The 19,713-nt window shown below is 47.8% G+C and overlaps 1 protein-coding gene across 7 annotated transcripts in view; it reads right to left on the bottom strand.

Annotated features, from left to right (window-relative positions):
- SNPH (syntaphilin) overlaps positions 1 to 17,729 on the bottom strand; it is a 45,089-nt gene extending 27,360 nt beyond the window's left edge. For 3 of the 7 annotated variants that reach the window (XM_070801428.1, XM_070801429.1, XM_070801423.1), the window contains exons 1-2: positions 17,585 to 17,729; positions 17,238 to 17,347 (exon numbers count right to left, since the gene is read on the bottom strand). The gene's annotated coding sequence lies outside the window, so the exon portion shown is untranslated. Of the gene's footprint in view, positions 1 to 12,545; positions 12,625 to 13,648; positions 13,828 to 17,237; positions 17,348 to 17,584 lie in introns of those variants that run through there. The other 4 variants (XM_070801426.1, XM_070801424.1, XM_070801425.1 and 1 more) reach the window with 3 other exon arrangements.
- Positions 17,730 to 19,713: the final 1,984 nt, after the last annotated feature.

The raw sequence follows: 19,713 nt of genomic DNA on the forward strand, positions 1-19,713 counted from the left end.
GGCCAGTTTCCTTATGTCCACATGAGGTTAATCACTGTCACATGGTGAAGTGGGCCTGTGCATGTTAAGTTGCCAAGCACAGGGCCAAGCACACCACAAGCCACAGAGAGGACAGGGTTTGCAGCAAGCAACAGGACAGGGCCTTTTAAGGCCCTTGTTATCTATTCCAGTAGTCATGTACAGACGTGATGGCTGGTCCATAAAGAAGGCTGAGGGCTGAAGAATTGATGCTTTCAAACTGTGATGCTGGAGAAGACTCTTGAGAGTCGCTTGGCCAGCAAGGAGATCAAACCAGTTAATCTTAAAGGAAATCAACTCTGAATATTCATTGGAAGGACTGATGCTGAAGCTGAAGCTCTGATACTTGGGCCACCTAATGTGAAGAGCTGACTCATTGGAAAACACCCTGATGCTGGGAAAGGTTGAAGGCAAAAGGACAAAAGGGTGGCAGAGGATGAGATGGTTAGATAGCATCACTAACTCAGTGGACATGAATTTAAGCAAACTCCAGGAGATAGTGAAGGACAGGGGAGCCTGGCATGCTACAGTCCATGGAGTCCCAGAGAGTTGGACATGACTTAGTGACTGAATGGCAACAATAACAATCTATCCAGGGCATGTGTGGGGGCCCAGGAGTCAAACTTAGGGCCTCCTCCTTAGCACACTGGCCTCCTTGTTCTCACAGACCTGGGCTTCACTCTGCCCAGTGTTACTTCTAGGGATACCTGAGGCTAGGAGTCCAGGAACCAGAGGCTTGAGAAATGGAATATTTCATGTCGTATCAGTAAACAAGGGTGTCACAGTCATCAGCAATGGTAGGGAGCCTTCCAAGCCACTGAGCCCTAAGGAAACTCAGGAAGGTGGAGGATACCTGCCACCTAGCAGCCATCAGACTGCAGCCACTCTCTACTGTGAGCCCTGAGGAACTCAAGGCGTGAAAACAGAATATTGGCCCCAGATAGCTGAAGTGCAAATCAAAAGAATGATGATTTCAGCACAGCCAAAAATATAGAAAAAAAATATATATGAACGATTTCAGTGAGCCAAGACTCTTGCATCTTCCCCAAAATAGAAAAGCACTAAATTCCTTAACTTGGGATATTCAGCTTTCTTTAATTAACAACAATCTTTTGATGTTCAGACTGCCTGTCCTTTGTTGCAAAACTTCTGTATAATCTGGCTCCTTCCCTTGCCTCCTCAGAACCGTTGTCTCAGGGTAACTTGAGATGCTGTCTCTTGGGCTTGAAGTCCTAAAAATCCCCACCAAATGAAACATAACTCTCAACTTTTAGGTTGTGAACACTTTCTAAGCTGACAGGGTCAAAGCCAGAGGGTGCTCAGAGGCAGGAAAGTCCAGAGGTCCCAAACTGGCAGTTCACAGGCTATATCATGCAAATAGACCAGTTTGCTTTGGCCTGCATTTGTATGCATTTTATTTTCAGTCAACGTTTATAACTTGAAAGATTTCATACTTAAAAAACCTGGAGATTTCCCAGCCTGTCTTAACCCCAAAGATCCTGTGGCTCTGTGCCCGCATTCCTGCAGAGCAGTGAGTGACTGAGGCTGAAAAGTGGCTCCTTTTGGTCAATTCTCACCTGCACTCTTGCTCTTTACCTGGGTTTTTTTTGTTGTTGTTGTTAGCTATCTGGTATTGGAGTTTGGAATCTCTAGTCTAGCCTGATCCCATTTTGTAGGTAGAGGATGTGAGGTTGGGGGAAGGGGTGGCCCTTGCCCAAAGCCCCAGGATGAACTGGTGGAGCTGAGACTCGAACCCTTGCAGTTCTGAACCCAGGGCACTGGACATACAGGGAAGTTGGGAACACGGAATGGGGACTTGGGCTGAAGGGCAAATTCTGCTTAGGAGAAGTCTGCTGGGGCAGAAAGGTGAAGCAGAGACCAACAGCTCTGGCTGCAGTTAGCACAAAGTTCTCTCCTCCTCACCTGCTGGCAAACACCGCCTCCTGACTATATAAGCTAAACTCTTCTTGGCTGTGTTGACACAAGGCTCTCAGGTGTCCCTCTTCCTGACTTTTCTCCGGAGCACACAAACATCTTCATAATCACAGGGGCCCTTGAGGAGGCGTACAGAGCAGGGGCTTTTCTAAGGGCAGAATCCATCTGGAAACTTAATTCTCAGCAGAGGACTGACCATGGCCTTTGGCTTCCTCATCTGCAACATGGAGTTTCCATTGGGAATTTTAATCAGATAATGCTTGTGAAGAATCCTGGCACACACTACCCAATGAGCCATAATTCCATTTCCTTATTTTATAAACCAAGGCCCAGAGACATAACTCATCCCAAGAAGGTCACAAATTAGCTACAACTGGATAATTTTTAAATTTTAAATATAGCTCTATTTATGAATATTGTTACTATAGCTATAGGGCTTTGCTGGTGGCTCAGATGGTAAAGAATCTGCCTGCAATGCGAGACACCCTGGTTTGATCCCTGGGTCAGGAAGATCCCCTGGAGAAGGGCATGGCAACCCACTCCAGTATTCTTGCCTGGAGAATTCCATGGACAGAGGAGCCTGGTTGGCTACAGTCCATGAGGTTGCAAAGAGCTGGAGATGACTGAGGAACTAACACATTCCAACTATAAAAGTAGCATGCACCTTAAAAAAAAAAACCCTCCAGTTTTGCTACTCAAAGATAAACCACTGATTAATTTTACTGTTGCTCCTTCTAGTTTTTTCTAAGCATAAAAGGAAAACTGTATTGGTTGGTGGGGGGTGGTGGTGGGGGTGTTATTTTTACATAGTTATAGCCATGGTAGAGAGGCATCTTTGTATCTTTCAAAAATTTAACACAGTTTATGAATTGCCCATGATATGGCATTTTCTTTATGAAAAGTATCTTATGGGCTATATAATAGTCCATGTCATGGCTCCATCATGGTTATCCTTAACATCCCCTTTTGTTAAACATTTAGACTTTTTCACTCTCAAAAAGGATGCCACAGTAGGCATCTTCGTGCATAAATGTTTTTCTGTATTTAGAATTATTTCCTCAGGATGAATCCCCAGGAGAGATTTATAGGGTTAAAGAGTATGAATATGCTGCAAACTGCTTTGCTAAAGAGTTGAGTTGCCAGTTGATTCTCCCCCCAAAACATATGCACAGCAGCTGTATTTCCCCTCGATAAAACCACAGGCACTTAGTTCTGTCTCCTAAAAGGCAAGGAGTTCCAGTTCAAACACAAGAATTACCCAAGATGGTCTTTCTGCATCTCTTTGGCTAGTGACGTGTCCTCATCCCCACATGGCAAAGAGGGAAACTGAGGCCTCCTGGAGAGCCTGAGCTCAAAAGTGGCCTACCTCCATGCCCCCTCAAGCTTTCTCTCTCTCCTACTCACAGCCCTTCTTATCTGTGTGGCAGCTCTGGCAAGGCCATTTTGGTCAATGTTTACCAAGTGTCTATGTGCACTGGGTTCTCCCCAGTGGTCCCAGTAATCAGAGTGTGTGTCAGGGAGGGGCTGGGAAGAGGATGGAAAGTCTCTGCAGAACTCAGGAGCAGGTTTCTGCGGGTGGATGCAGAGCTGTCTGTGGGGATCATTCCAGGTTGAGCACAGGGGGCGGGAGTCAACATTCCAGAGGCCTGCGGGAGGAGGGCAGAGACAAGGGGCTGGGCACACCGGTCAGACAGTGTAGGGCCCAGAGGGAGCAGAGGGGAGATTGGGTGCTGTGGGAGCACCTTTTGAGGCTACAGTAAAAAGTTATGAGCAGAGGAAGGACAACCTCAGGTTTAGAGCATGGAAGGCAACCCTGTACCAGTTCTGCTGAGAGTGGGCTGGAAGAAATGAGCAGAGGCACCGGGAGATGGAAGACGGGAGAAAAGGAGAGGAGGTGAGAGAAGCAAAGATGGCTTTGAGAGAAATTTATGGGGACAACAGGGCTTGGAAGAGATGGGCAAACCAAAGAGAGGGAAGAACTGTGATGATGCCCAGGCCTCTGGATAGGTGGGGGTGATGGGCACTCATCACTGCCCATCCGATGTTCCTCTCCCCTCTTCCCTTAATAACAGAACCCTATTTTTGTTTGGGGGAGCTATCCACCCAGTTAAAACATACAAGTGTCCAGAGTGGCGGTGGCAGTTCTGGCCTGTGCACTGTGAGCAGTAACATCCTGGCTAGAGTCAGGCTAGCTGTTGTTTAGCCTGTGAGGGCCAAAAGAGAAGTGGGCATCACGCCTTCAGTGGCTCAGAGTCTCCCAGGTGCCAGGAACAGGACTGTGTTCAGAATCAAGGCCTAGCGGACACCAGCTGAAGGAAGTGGGGCAGCCAACCAGGTGATCAGGGCCTAAGAACCCCACATAGTCAATGCAGGCACCGGGAATGGGCCCTGAGGGAGTGTCATCATCCATCTGTCCTGGGACACAGCCCAGCACAGGAGAGAGAGCATGGAACTGGGAACCTGGACACTCAGCTCTGCCACTGACTCACAGACCTGAGGGTGCCCCTCTCTTGAGCTGGTACCTCAGTGTCCCCATCTATAAATGGAGGAAACACCCCAACCTCATGGAACTGTGTGACCACCTGGCCTCTGCCTTCCTTGTCGTCGGCCTCACCTCCCATCACACCTTCCCAAGCATCTTCACTCTCACTGATTCATCCTGTGGATTCACCATGCTCTGACATGTGCAGTGCCCTCCACCTAGAGCGCCCTTCCAAGCTTCTTCCACCTGCTTATCTTCCAGGATGAATTCAAGTACAGATGTCTGTGTGTGGCTCCACAGAAGACAGTGTTCACAGCTCAGCCATGGTGGCCGAACTGTAACCTCTGACTTTTGGAGCACTTGTTACACCAATAAGACATGGGCTGTTAACACACATCAGCTATGGATCACTATCTTCCATCTTTTGAGGGTTTCTAAGCCTACACACACACACACAGCATGTATCTGCTGGAGAGCTTCAAAAGGGCACTGGCAGAAGAGATAATGATGTCCTGATTCAGGCTTCACATGCCCAGAGCAAAGCAGAGAAATTTGCCCTGCACTGTTCTAGCCCATGCAACTCAAACCTGGCCTTCCTTAATGAATTCATGGCGCCTCCTCCTCTGTCTCCTGAAAGCCTTTTGTGGCAACAGGTGGTGCTGACACACTCCTTGTCCTTGGAGTTGGGATGGTCAGGGAGATAGCTCTGCACCAGCCTCTCATCCACAGGAAGGCACAGTTGTGCCCATAGAACAGACAAGGTGAGGGAGGTGCAAAGAGGTGACCTGCCTCTCTGGGGTCACAGGAATCAAGACATCAAGACCTCCAGCCTGGGCCCTCTTCCTCTAGAGATCAGAGGTCTGTGTGGGCTCTAACACCACACCCCATGGTCTCAGGGACTCAGGCCCCCTGTTTGCAAAATGAAGTTGTTGAGGTTAGGTTAGGAAGTACTTCTAGGTCTGTCCTGTGATTCCACATGCTAGTAGAGAAGGATTGAATTCAGAAGCTAGAGTCTCCCAGGAAGCTAGTTTCTCTCTCTTACACACACACGTACACACACGCATTAAGTCTGAAACTCCCAGAGGGCCCTCTGGGGCAAGACAGAGGTTAGGAGAAAATGGTTGCAAAATATATATTTGATGAGGAACTTGTATCAAGAATGCATAAAGAACTCTTACAACTCAATAATAGTAAGACAGCCAAACGGTTAAATATTTAAAAGTTGGAAAAATTTTTGAACAAATAATTCACCAAAGATATAGAGATGGCAAAATAGCACACAAAAAGATGATCAACATCATCAGTCATTAGGAGAATGCAAATTAAAGCCATAAGGAGACACCGCTATACAACCTATTGGATGATTAATGATAAAAAGACTGATCATACTCAGTGCTTTGAGGATGTGAAGAAACCAGAACTCTCATACATGCTGCTGGGAATGTAAAATGGCACAACCACTTTGGAAACACTTGGACAGTTTTAACTTAAATATGCATTTACTAAAGGACCTAGCCATTCCACTTCCCTCCTAGGTATTTACCCCAGAGAATAAGAAGGTATATCCACACAAAGACTTATACACAAATGTTCACAGTAGCTTTATTTGTAATAGCAAGAAACTAGAAAAAAACCAAAATGTCCATCAACAAACAAAGGGAAAAGCAAATCGTGGTTTACCCTTACACACAGTGGAGTACTACTCAGAAGTAAAAAGGAATACACTATTGATAAACACAACAACGTGAATCTCTAAATAATCAGGCCAGGTGCAAGAAGCCAGACCCTCTGCCCCAATCAAAAAAAGTATACGCTACATGGTTCCATTGATATAAAAATTCTAGAAAATGCAAAGTAATTTAAAGTGACAGAAAGCGGATCAGTGGTTGCCTGGGGAGGGGAATGGAGAGGGAGGTATGAGAGGAAGGAATTACTATAAAGGTGCAAGAGGAAACTTTGGGGGTTGATGGATGTGTTAATTATCTTAATGGTGGTGATAGTTTCATGGGTCACATCCCATGTTAAAAGTCACACTTCTAAGTAGGTGCAGCTTGATGTATACATCAAGAGCTGGAAGGAGGGGAAGAGGCCAGAGAAAGAGAAGACGGCAGGGCAGCAGCAAGCAGGAGGGGTCTTTCTTGGAAGCCTGGCACATGCACAGACATGGACACAGATGCACGGACGTCCATGCACTGAGTAGGAAACCACCACGTGGCCTCTAGGAAGTTCTAAGAGTCTCTAAACTCAAGAGATTCCATCTGCAAAAAACATCAAGGCTATTTGCCATTCGCTCATTACTTGTCCAGAGCACTTCCTGTATGCCTGGCTTGCACTGGGCACTGGGGATTCAGAGGCAAATCAAGCACAGGCCTTGCTCTGGGCAGTTCACGCTATCGACCATGGTGTAGCCTTCCCAAAAGTCAGCCTACACATTTAGCCTCATACCCTAAACATCCCAGCCGGGTTCCCTTCATAGGGTGTGTGAGAACTCTTCTTCTTAGACCTGATTTTGTTTCTAGCCTCGTCATTTCTTGGGAGAAAGCCTTCAATTAGCTCATAACTCCAGCAGATTTTTGTCTTTTATCTGTGCTAAGCAGACATTCAAGCCAAACCCCAACTGTTTCTCATAATTGACTAAGGAGATCTGAGTCAACGTCTTCACAGAATCACAGAACTTAAGGACAAGAAAGAATGTGAAGATTTCAAAGCCCAACTTCCAATGATGCTGATCGAAGCACCATTTCTCTGAATAACAGTCCTGTTCTGCAGTCACCTAGACTGTTTGAATACCTCCAGTGAGAAGGGAGCTCACTACCAACCAAAGATGTATCAGATCTTTGGAAAACTAGAGAAGTTATAAAGTTCTTTCCTTCTAACTGGGTGTAAGGGTACTAGCATTTATTAAGCACCTACTGTGTGCTAAACCCCGTGCTGTGGGCTTTACACACATGGGATTTCTAATCTAGTTTAATTCTCTACCCAGCTTTGCTCCCATGAGGCTGGAATTATGACTATGAAGCCCATTTTTACTACTGAGGAAACAAAAGGGTCAGAGAAATCAAGTGACTTTCCCACAGTCACAAAGTAAGTCCACGATCAAGACCAAGGTGGCAGTCCAACTTGTCCAGCTCCAAAGTCCGTGCTCTCAGCTGACCACTCAGAGAGCAGGGTGAGGGATCTGATGTTGTCCAGACTTGGATCCTGGGCTCCTTCACTGGAAGGCTAGCCTCTGAGATTCCTCACAACAGCCATCTCCTGCTAGTCCTAACAACTCTGAGGCCCATCCTCTCCTAGGCATGGAGCCTACCCGCCCCCTGTTTTTAGAAGGCAGCCACAAGCCAGGGAGTTGGCTCAAGTAGTCCTACAGCTCTAGGCCGGGCCCTGGGTACTGGGGGCTGCTCTCTGTAGTGCAGGAAATGGGAGGGCGTGGAGGGTCAGGAGCTCTCCGTCCTCTGAGCTCACAGAGCTAGGCTTGGTGACTAGGAGCCTGGGCTCCGGGAAGGAGCTGACGAATAGGGACTCCTGAAAGATAGCACATGAACTGGGCCTTGAGACAGATGGGAACATGGGGAGATAGCAGTGGTGATGGGAAGAAAATTTCAGGATGAATTTAAGTAAAGGAGGTAGAAAGGAGGGGCCCGTGGAGGGAATACTGCTGACTGGGATAGAATTTGACCAAGGGCCCCTTACAGACATTTCTGAAGCAGCAAAATACCCTTCGTTAGCTCTTAGGCTGGCTCATTCCAATCAGCCCCAGGGCTGGTAATCTTGCTCGGAAGAGCCCAGCTAAGGGCTGAGGAGGGAGGAATGGATACCCACAGGCCCAAAGGAGCAGAAACAGGGAGAGAAAAGAGAATGAAAAAGCAAAGGGAGAAAAAGGAATGGGGAGAAGTGGGCTCAGGAATTGGTTATTTGGTAGCTCAGCCACATACAAAAGACAAGTCGCTTCAATTCCCTGTGACTCGACTTCCTCTTTTATAATAATACTTTCCTTGAAGAGCGGTAGGAGGATAGGCCATGTCACACATCCCTGTGCCTCTTATCATTCGCAGGGACAAGGGTTGGGACCCAGCGGGGAGAGAAGCAATTGAGGCCATAGAAAGGAGGCGCATTTGTGGGGCCATCTGCCATGTGCCATGCCCTTTTGGCAGATCATCCTCTCCTCTCAGGCATGAATGATCGATCCCTCTTTGGTAGATGAGAACATGGCCCAGGGGTGGGGGCTGGGAGGGGAGGGTGGGGAGTAAGACAATTTGTCTGCGGTCTCAGGCTGACAAGCAGCAGAACTGGAGATGAGCCAGGCCTGACTCTGAAGCCAGAGCTCACCCTGAGCAGCAAGTAGCCCCTAGGAGGCCCAGGTCGGCTTCAGCTCTGTGCCCCAAATGAGAGGAAGGTGATCTTGGTCAGCGCCCTAGGCTTCGCCTCACTGCAGAGGCCACATTTGGCACACCTGTCTCCCAGGAGAGCTCAATGTCTGAAGTCTGCCACCTCCGAAAGGGAGGATGGAAGGAGGTGAGTGGTACAATGAAGAGAGGAGCAGTGGCTTGGAGGGAAGAGGGGGACGTGGTGCCAAACTAGCCTCCTAATGAGGCTTTGGGAAAGACCCAGGATTCCCTGTGCCATTTCTACCATTTAAAAAAGCTCTGGAGAACAGGGGACTGCCCTTCGCTGAGAGGTACTAACCCTACAGCCCAGCTAGACTGGTGGGCTCACCACCCTAGGACTTGCTCAGCTTACCCAGTCCTACTCCTCTCCCTTTCCCCGACCCTTCAGATCCTGCTCTAGTTCCTCCCACTAGGAAGCGTTCCCAGATAGCCCCAGCCTACGGTTACCCTTTATCTTGGGGACGCCAGTAGCACTCACTGCTTGCATCACCTGTGACCAGTCCTATGCTAGAATTCCCGACCCTCTAGATTACAAGACTATTGAGCATCGCCATTCCACATCCCATCACATTGCAAGAATTCCTTCTAGAACATCAAGACCTATGGGAGCAGCCTAGAGATGAGAAACTAGCTCTCAAAATATACTGCTTCATTGCTAGATGATTTTTCAGTTTAGCATGTTTTTCCTTGATTGAACTGAGCCTAAATTGTCCTCCCTGGCTGGCACCTGTAAGTGCTGATCTGGGGACTGCCCTTCAGGGTATGTGGAAGCCCAAGATCTCTCACGTGACTGAAATTTGAGTTTCCGCATACAACTATCTTCACACCTGATGACCATATTCCATCCCAGCAGTGTGGGAAGCCATGTCCAACATGCCTGGGTTGGGGTTCCAACCCCACCACTTTCTGGTTACACGAGTATGGCCAGTTCCTTCTTTCCACTGGTCTCAGCTTCCTCAATTATAAAAATGCCCCACCTCACCAGGTGGCACTGCCTCACCTGTTGAATAGTAGCTTTATTGCTTTATTCATTAACCACTTTTTTTGAAGCAATATGGCTTAGAAGAAAGAACATAGCTCTGATGCCAAACAGACCAGCTTGTTACACAGTAGCTCTGAACAAACTACTTCCCCTCTCTGAGCCCCAGTGTCCTCATCTATAAAATGAGGATAACATAAGCTAAGTGGGACTGAGTTGTTTTGCGTCTTGTTTTTCTAACAAGTGTCTTGGCCTTTCTTCTGGATCTGCCCAGTTTGCAAGGTTACTGTAAAGCAGCTACCCTTTTACTGAGCACCAGCATGTGGCAGGCACAGTGTTTCAAATGAAGACTCCATTCAATCCCCATACCCACTCTCTAAAGCAGGTACTACAACCTAGCATCTAACACTCGGAAGGCACGCAATCCAATGGCAGCTGTTACTAATATTTCTATGAGCCAGGCTCCATGTATCATCCATATATCTTTATCAGCCTCAAAATCTCCCTGAGTGGGAGGGACTGAACATCAGTACCTGCTTATAGACTGGACACTGTACACACTGGCTGAATGAACGAATGGAAACATTTCTTTGCATTCCCCCACGGTGGCCCGGGTAAAGCCTGACCACGGTAGATGCTTGATGAATATTTGATTAAGTGGAGCCACAAAAATGTAAACTGTCCTCAGTGGTTTTAGTCTGAATCCCAGAATGCCTTGAAAGCACGTCAGTGGGGGTTCCTCCAGCTAATCAGGAGGTCCTCTCTGAGAACACTCTAGGCTTCCTTCATAATCAGATCCCAGCTTTTCCTTGGGGGTGGCTATGTGGCAGAGCTGTCAAAAAGAGATCACTTACTGTCCAGACCTCATCATAACCCAGGCAGAGGTGGTAGAACCAGCGTGGCTTCCAGAGAACAAGAAATGCCCCTCCTGCTGAGGAGATACCAGCACCTCTCCTCACACCTGCTTCTCAAGGGTAGCTTTTGTGCCGGCTTCACTGGTCATCAGTCAAATTCCCCCTTCTGAGGCTGCTGATCAAGCTTCCAAAGACCCTGTGGAAGGGAGGCTGGCAGGTTCCAGGGAGCTCAGAGGGGTTTGGAAGCCTCAGTCTCTAGAGACTCCTTCCTGACAGTGCTGCCAGAAGCGAAGGGGCACAAATTGGGCCTTTGAAGCAGGCGGCCAGAAGCAGAAGATCCAAGTGGCCAAAGCAATGTGTTCCCCTGTCTTGAAGAGAGGGAGGGCATCCCTGGTCCAGGTCTGCACTCTCAGCTTCATTTCCTTTCTCTGCCCTCATCCTCAGCCAACAGCTATGAGCACTACATGTCTGGCATCTAACACTGTACATCAGGAAGCACAGACTGATGGCCTGATACAGACACACTTTAATGGGCGTATTTTAAAAGGCTGCCTAGTTGGTCACATTAAAAAAAAATCAAAAGATGTCACAAACATTCAGATTTCTGTCTTATTTTTTATTATTGTAATTATTTATTTTTTGGCCATGCAGCTTGTGGAATCTTAGTTCCCCGACCAGGGGTCGAATCCATGCCCCCTGCTGTGGAAGCATGGAGTCCTAACCATTGTACAGCCAGGGAAATACCTGGGTTTCTTTCTTATAAATGAGAAGATCCGACAACATGTGACCCACATTCTTGCGTGGCAGGAGTGGCAGGCAGGCTAGCAGCTGCCTCTTTCAAGTAAATACTCTCCAATTTGCTATCATCTTCCAAAGCCCAAAATGGACAAGAGAGTTTGAGGTTCCTTCCTTTACATGTTTTACTATAGCATATGGACCTCCTCTAGTGACCTTAGGAGGTAGATAGACAGTGTCATGTCCCCATTTTACAGATGAGGAAGCAGAGGCTCTAGAGAAAAAATTGGCCAGGATTTGAGCCCAAGCAGCCTGACTTCAGAGCCAAACTCAAGGACAGTGAGTGTGTGCAAAGTCACTTAAGTTGTGTCCGACTCTGTGTGACCCTATGGATTGTAGCCTGCCATGCTCCTCTGTTCATGGGATTCTCCAGGCAAGAACACTAGAGTGGATCCTCCTCCTCCAGGGGATCTTTCCAACACAGGGATTGGACCTGTGTCTCTTCTCTCTCCTGCCTTGGCAGGCGGGTGCTTTACTACTAGCACCACCTGGGAAGCTCCCTGGTCTGCTGCAAAATATGGACAATGCAATGAGACTTTTAAAAGTATTTATTTTTATTTATTTGGCTGTACTGGGTCTTAGTTGTGGCATGTGAGAGCCTGTTCCCTGACCAGGGATTAAACCCAGGCCCCTTGCATTGGCAGTTTGGAGTCTTAATCACTGGACCACCAGGGAAATCCCTGTAGTGAGTTTTTAAATAAAGCAAAATGCATCTGATTTGAAGGAATCATTTTTTTCCCTGATTTAATATAGCCTTCTTACTTTGGGGATAAAGGTATTAAAATGTCCTTTTTCTCTCTATATGACTATAACAGTAAACAGAACGAGTGTAATTTGTCCTTATTCGGCAGAGTAAAAAGTTGGCCAACCTAGGATGGATTCTCAAATGTACTGATCTTTGAAATCTGAGGACCATTGCTCTGCTATACAGCCTTCCTGTCCAGAATGAAAGCATGTTTCTGCTACTCCTCATGGTTCAAACCGCCCCCCCCCCCACCTTGATCCGCATCTCATCCTATCTCTGAAGAGGTAGCTTTTGAACTGAGCCTTTCCCAAACCCTCTCCCTCCAGCAAACCCACAGAGCATGTGTTCATACCTCTAGTTATATTTATCTCATTCTTCCTCAGGTTACAGTTATCTGTATCATATCCACTCTTGTATCCCTTAAAGTGGTTCTAGAACAGAAGAAAGTGTTGCGGAATTGTTAACCAGTCAGTGCTTGAAGAGATCACCACCTCTGCCTATCATTTTGCAGGTGTGGAAAAGCAAAGAGCCTTGCCTCAGGCCACCCAGGGAGTCCTGGCAGAGCTGAGGTCAGTCTCCTGGCCCCTCGGCGCTTGCTCTTTCCACTGTACCAAGCTGCTTCCCAGGTGTTCTCTTTCGGTTGGTTCAGCACCTCAGTACAGAGGTGCTAGCATATGACAAACACTTCATAAATACCTGTTCATCAGGCAGTACAAAGCAGCTTGGGAACACAGGCCTCCTCTCTCTAAGGGCCCTTAGCTTCACATCATCTGCATCAAACCTCTACTCGGTGTGAGCTGCCCATCAAATGAAGAAACGGCCCCTTAGGTCCCTAGTGACCTAGATGTAGAAAGACACCCTTATGGCTCAGAAATGCAGTCCCCATAAGGCCAGAGTTCTGATCCCAGCCTTGCTGAGTAATCTTGGCTAAATGCCTTCACCTCTCCAGGTGTCGGGTGGTCTGGACAGGTGGGATAATGACATGAGGAAGAAGTCCCCAAGCCCACTGGATGGTTATAGGCACTAGACAGGCTTTCCAAGAGGAGCCTCAGAGTCCTGCTTCTAGAGGCCTCTGATGACAGGGAGGATTCCAGGCCCCCTGAGACAAATGGATGGCTCCTTTGGAACTGAGCCACAGAGTGAGTTGGGATGGTCCCTCAGATTGTGGCCATTTTTTGGGTTGCTGCAGTCAAGAGTCAAAAACTCCTTGGAAACATCCTAATCTGGGTAGAACATTTATTATTATTACTATTATACACAAATTTAATGCAGAAAATGGCATCATTTCTCTAAAGTCTTCCTGAGAGGAGGAAGAGGCCATCCCTTTCTCCCTGTCCCATTACATCCACATCAGTGTTGTCACAGCTCCTAGATAGTCCAACCATACCCACAGGCTTAGATAGTTGTTTTCCTCTATTAGCCGTGAGCTTCTTGAAATTAGGGATCGCCTCTTACTCTTTTCTGTATCCTATGTGCTTGGTCTGCTGCTGCTGCTGCTGCTAAGTCACTTCAGTCGTGTCCAACTCTGTGTGATCCCATAGACAGCAGCCCACCAGGCTCCCCTGTCTCTGGGATTCTCCAGGCAAGAACACTAGAGTGGGTTGCCATTTCCTTCTCCAAGGCATGAACAGGGCCTGATAAATAAATAATAAACAAAGGCTGATCCATGTTTAGCCGGACAAGGAAACTCCACTCTTGTTCTGGGACAAGGCAGCATTTAGGCCCTTTAGAGTCATAGAGGCGTCCAGTGCATTTAGGACATGCAGAGAGAAACTGGCTAACCTGAAGTCACGCTGTCAGTGAGAAGGCTCAGACTAAAAGCAGTTCTTTCAACTCTCAGCTAAACTGTTTCTGGATCTACCACAACTTAGCTGTGTAACTCTGGGCAAGATCCTTTGTCTCACTGCCCTGGCTTCCTCACTTATAAAATGGGTAAGATTAAAGTCTAAGCCCACATAGTAGGATTATTTGAAGAGTAAGTGAACCTGTGTAAAACAGAGCACAGGACCTAGGAGGAGCTCAAAACGTGTGCCTGTCATGACTGTCATTCACTCCCAGCCGTTCTCCTGGGTAAAGGGGCACCGGCCAATCATCAGCAAAGCCGAGCTCACGCAGCAAGGAAGACTTTTACAGCACTAACTCACACACTCGTCAACCCAGCAAGTTCCCTCGCAACAGTCCCTTTGGAGAAATGCCTGATCTTTTGTCAAGAATCCTTCACAGCTTCCCCTTCTCCAAAGCCCTAGGCACAGTTACAAGTGTACACACACCTCACAGCGACTAGAAGCGGAGGTAGCGAAACCTTTGCAAAAGCTCACCCTTTCGACTCGGATAGACCAGGTGTCGGATAACAGTTCTGCCACTTGGAGCTCTGTAGCCTTAGGAAGGTCACTCTCTCTAAGCCTCAGACTCCTCTACTTTCACATCAGTATAATCTGTTACAAGGATTACCTGAAATAGGTAATGGTCTGCTATTCCATAAATAATACTCAGAGTAATAATAGTTGTCTTACTTTTACTCAACAAAATCCACTTGACAAAATGTCAGAAGCAGAAGGAAGCTTCAGGATCATGTCTTCTCACTTTATACCTGGGGAACTAGAGGTCCTGAGAGGAGCTATGATTGGCCCAAGGTCACTCAGTGCGGTGGTAGTAGAACAAGACCTGGGACCTGGGTCTCCTGATTTTTTGCTACATGTCCATTTTGACTTGTTTGATTCTCCTTATCTGCTCCTTCCCCGAAATACAAGAAGAGGCTGGAATCATTCTCTTCCCAATTTTCTTCTCTTTATGCTCATCTTTCACCAGCCAGAACCACCATCATCACTCCCAAAGGCACATCTAGTTCCTTCAAGCCTGACTCAGGGAGAAGGTGAAACAACTGTTGGCCACTGGCAATAGCAATAGTAAGAGCAATAATAATGACAGCCAACAATTGGCACAGTACTATACTTAACAATGCTTTTCCCTACACTGTCAACACACTCCCGCAGTTTCTCTCTAACCTAGTTGGCTTAGGGACATAATTTCCTCAAACTTATTTGATCCAACACTTACTGAGGACCTGCTTTATGCCTAGCCATGGGCTAGAGGTTGAAGACAGAGAGAGAAAAAAGTCCAGGCCTCTGCCGGGAGGAGCTCACAAACTAATGGGGATGTAGTGGAGCTGGGGAAATAATTTCTTATGGCCCAAATGGTGCAGCAGCAAAATGCCCTGCACTACCCTTATGGGGAGCCTTCTTTATCATGCTGTCAAGAGGCAGAATGTATCTGTGGAATAAACCGCAACGAGAAAGGGTGAATGTAAGGCTGAACAGGACAGCAGGAGGGATGATAAAGAATAGGAAATACAGACACCAAAGTCTTGGCCTCCTTATCTCATGGAGATTCTAGTGAGAGACTCCTGGAGTGCAAGGAAGCAGGAGTGGGATCCAGGTGAAAACAGGAAGGCTTGGTCCCTGCCTCCCTGTCAGCACATAAGATTTTGATGCTTCTGTTCCCTAAGGGACTCTGCTCTTTGATGCCAACATTTTCCAAACCCAGTGCTGGGCTACATGTGCCTCCTTGGGACCACCATTTGCTGGAATGATATCAGTATCCTTGCACCGGAAATGTTTGTACCTCCTGGTTGCTTCCTAGGCCCCTCAGCCTGGCAGCCCAGCCCACTCCAGCACACATTATCCCCTGGCAGGGAACCATCTATAAGGATGTGGAAGAGACTGGTGGGGAGGTGAGAAAGCACAGGACTAAGAGGAGCCACTCCTCCCCTCTTCCTCCAGTCTACCTCCCAAGTCCCACATCCCTGAGAACCTACTATGTGCCAGGCATGGGCAGTATTTTCAGTGCTTTCATATAGGTCTCATTCAGTCTTCACATCAACCCTCTGACAAATTCTTCCCAGATTTACAGATGAGGAAACTGAAGCTTGGGGGAGGGAAGTAGCTTGACAAAGGTCATTCCAGTGATGGCATGGAGATGCCAATACAGGACTGTCTGACGCCTCCAGTTCTACAAGGCCCACACAGTCAATGCTTCCCTTGAGAAGTCCTGAGTTTAAAGAGATCAACTGAGGAAACCCCAATTATTTCATAGACCCAAGTTTAAATTCTAGATTGCTTTTAATAGAGATGTCCCCCTGACATGTAAGAGCTGCTTGAATGGCATATTAAAATCGAACAGACCATCTAATCCAACTCCTGCATTTAACAGACAAGCAGACAGACACCCACGCCTAAAGGATTTTAAGATGGCTACTTGGGGCCTCTGAGCAGGCTAGGGGACATCAAGACCCCAATCTCTGGCACCTTCCCTCCCCCACCCTGCCTGCAGAGATCACCTTCTTTGGGGAAACAACTCCAGCCCATCCCACCTCCAGATGGACAGAGAAGGCAGAGGAAACAGGCCTCTCCTCAGACTGCAGGGGTGAGGGAGGGAATGTGGGACTCCCCTGGCTAGTTGGTGTTCCAACAGCCCAGCTGCCAGCTGAGGAGCAGAAGGAGAAATTATCACATCTCAAGGAAGCTCCAGGGAGACTGAGGCTCAGAGCTCCTACTCTACGGGGTCAGGGGCCTTTTTTTTCCAGATCTACCGCAGGGCCTTGATTCTTCTCAGGGGGGAATAAGGGAAGGAAGCAGTCATTGACACTTGACCTTGGGCTGGGTTTGAGGTTCCATCCTCCCCCCACCCTCAGGTACCCTTGCTCCTTCCTCCTCCAAGAAGGAAAGAGGCTTAAATGTTTGCCAAATGCTGGAACAGGAAGACAAATAGAAACGGGGTGGTCCCTAAAATCCCCTAAAATCGCCCACTTCGGGCATCTTCTCTGCTGCTACCAGCATCCTCTAACTGGTGAATTTCAAGGTGGTGGCGGTGGTGGGGCGCTTAGAAGGGTGTAGGGAAATGAAGGGAGGGTAAGAATGAGTCACTGTTAACCCCTCCGCGGCTGGTGTCCTCTGAGGGATTCTACCGCAGCGAGCGGCCCCCGCCCGCAGCCCGCAGCGGTGCAGCACACGCGGCCCCTCTCCCGGCTCCGCCGAGGCCTCCTCACCTGAGTCCACTCGCCCTCCGCAGCCCCGCCAGCGGCTCTCACCGCTCCGGCCCGGCTTGGCGCAGTGCCTCTGCAGTCGCTGCTGCAGCTGCCTGGCCCAGATCAGCAACCTGCGGCGGTGGGGAAAACAGACAGACAGGGGCGGGTGAGCGTGGGCGGGGACCCGGGGCGGTCGAGTCCCCCAGCCGCTGACAGCTGGGCCGCGGCAGCCCGAAAAGCCGGGAGGGCTGGCTGACCGCTGGGCGCTCCGGCTGCTCCCCCGAGCCTCCCCTTCCCCCACCCGCACTTGGCATTTGGGCCGCGGCGGCACCGCTGGGGCGGTGGTCCCCGGAGGTCCCTGTCATCACCTGCGGAGGCTTCCATGGCTTCGGCTGCCCTGCCCAGGCCGCCGAACTGCTCTCCGGAGCCCCTGCTGGAGGCGGCTAGCTGGGTGCTCGCCGGGGCTGGGGCTGCCGGGAGGGAGGGAGGGACAGGGAGGGTGAGGTGGATGCAGGGGACCAGCCAGTCGGCGGCTCGCCGGCAGCTGCGTAAGCGCCCCGTCTTCACTTTCCTTCTTAAAGAGATAGTTAGCATCTTGCTCCAAGAGATTTTGGGAGCGGCGATGCCAGCATCGCCGAATAGGGGTGGCCTCTCCCACTTCCACACCCGCCTGTACTTAGAACCGGTGGTGGCACCTGGCTAGAGCATGTTGGCTCACTGACAGGTCGTGTGACCCTGGACGAGTCCTGTCACCTCTCTGGGCCTCAGTTTTCTCATCTGTGACATGGGATGTTGATACTAAACTCACTTCTTGTCACATGGTGGTCTTAAATAGTCATTTGATCCTAATTCCTTGAAGAATATTTTCACTCAAGTACCTCTGAGTATCTAATGCAAACAGTACTCAGACTACTTAGGAAAATGATAGTAAGAATCTTAAATATCTGAAAACAAAAAATGTTTTTCTTTGAGGTATTAAGATGGTGAATCATCAGAAAGATGGAAAGGTAAAAACAATCAATACCTAAAATAAGTGTTCATTATACACCCTTCCCCTCTGTGTCTGTCTTCCATCCACTGTCAGAGGGAAGAAGAGAAAAAACAAGTAGGAAAAGTCTAGAAAACTGGACTCTCTGCCTAGCCCTTCCACTTCTAGTCCTGTAACTTTAGATAAAGTAACTCACTCTCTGGGCCTGGATTCTTATCTTCTCTATGTGTGGGAATCTGGGTGCAATGGGAAGGTGCTCCCTCCTTCAGAACCAGCCCTAACTATCTGATCAGTAACTCCTTTACTCAAACCATCCCTCAGTTCTTCCAATTGTTGTTTAGTTGCTAAATCATGACCAACTCTTTTGCAATCCCATGGACTATAGCCCGCCAGGATCCTCTGTCCATGGGATTTTCTAGGCAAGAATACTGGTGCAGGTTGCCATTTCCTTCTTCAGGGCATCTTCCTGACTCAGGGATCAGACCTGTCTCCTGCACTGGCAGGTGGATTCTTTACCACTGAGCCACCAGGGAAGCCAGGCCTTTCTTGACCACCCTAAATAAAATAGTGACTCCCTCTTCCTTCACTTCCTCTGCCCTAGTTTTGCTGTATTTCACCACGATATTAAATTTTTACTATTTGTAGTCTTTCATTATTACCCCCACTAGAATGTACACTCCATGAAGGTAGGGACTTTATCTCTTTCCATATTCCCATTGCTTAGATGATGCCTGACACATATCACATGCTCAATAAATATTGACTAGGTAAATGAGAGAGTAAGCATGCATTGTGCCAAGCCCTAGTTTCTATAGAACATGAGGTCAGATGTTATCCTAGTCTCTAAGATTCCTAAAGTCCTTAAGTCTCTGTCTACTCTTGGCAAGGCTTAACTTGGTACCCTAAGTTCACCCTAAGCTGACTTTTCCAGAGAAGTATTTGTAAAATGAATTCTCTGACCTCATATCATGACTCTGCAATACTGGCCTGGTAAGAAATAGTTAATATTTACAATATACAATTATAATATTTGCAATATACTATATATAATAAGAAATAATTGTTTTAAGTGAACTGTTACTTTTCAGAGTTAAATCTTTTTTTGTAGCTCTGATTTGTGGTAAATCCATGATTCTGTAACAGTACATATAATTTCGCAAAAAATGCCTATAAATTTTTTGGCATTGGCTATTTTTTCCCCTCATCATTTAAAATGAATTCTTCTGTCAGATGGCCGTATTATATTATGCTTTGTGGAAAAATACAGCAGAGCAATTGTAGTAAGAACAGGAAATTGTAGTTGAAAAAGCCGTGTGAATTAAGGCCTGCTGTCTAAAAAACAAAAACCTGATGCTAAATTAGCAAGTTAATTGATGAAACATTTTATCTGCTCTAAAGCCCACCTAAATAATATAAGTGACTTACTTACACTTAATGCAAAACCAAAGGAAGCCATGTAATTACTGTTCGTTTATCAGGAGATAATTTCTGAAATCCTCATTTAAAAAT

This window comes from Bos indicus, chromosome 13, assembly GCF_029378745.1.
Source record: "Bos indicus isolate NIAB-ARS_2022 breed Sahiwal x Tharparkar chromosome 13, NIAB-ARS_B.indTharparkar_mat_pri_1.0, whole genome shotgun sequence".
Classification (NCBI taxonomy): domain Eukaryota; kingdom Metazoa; phylum Chordata; class Mammalia; order Artiodactyla; family Bovidae; genus Bos; species Bos indicus.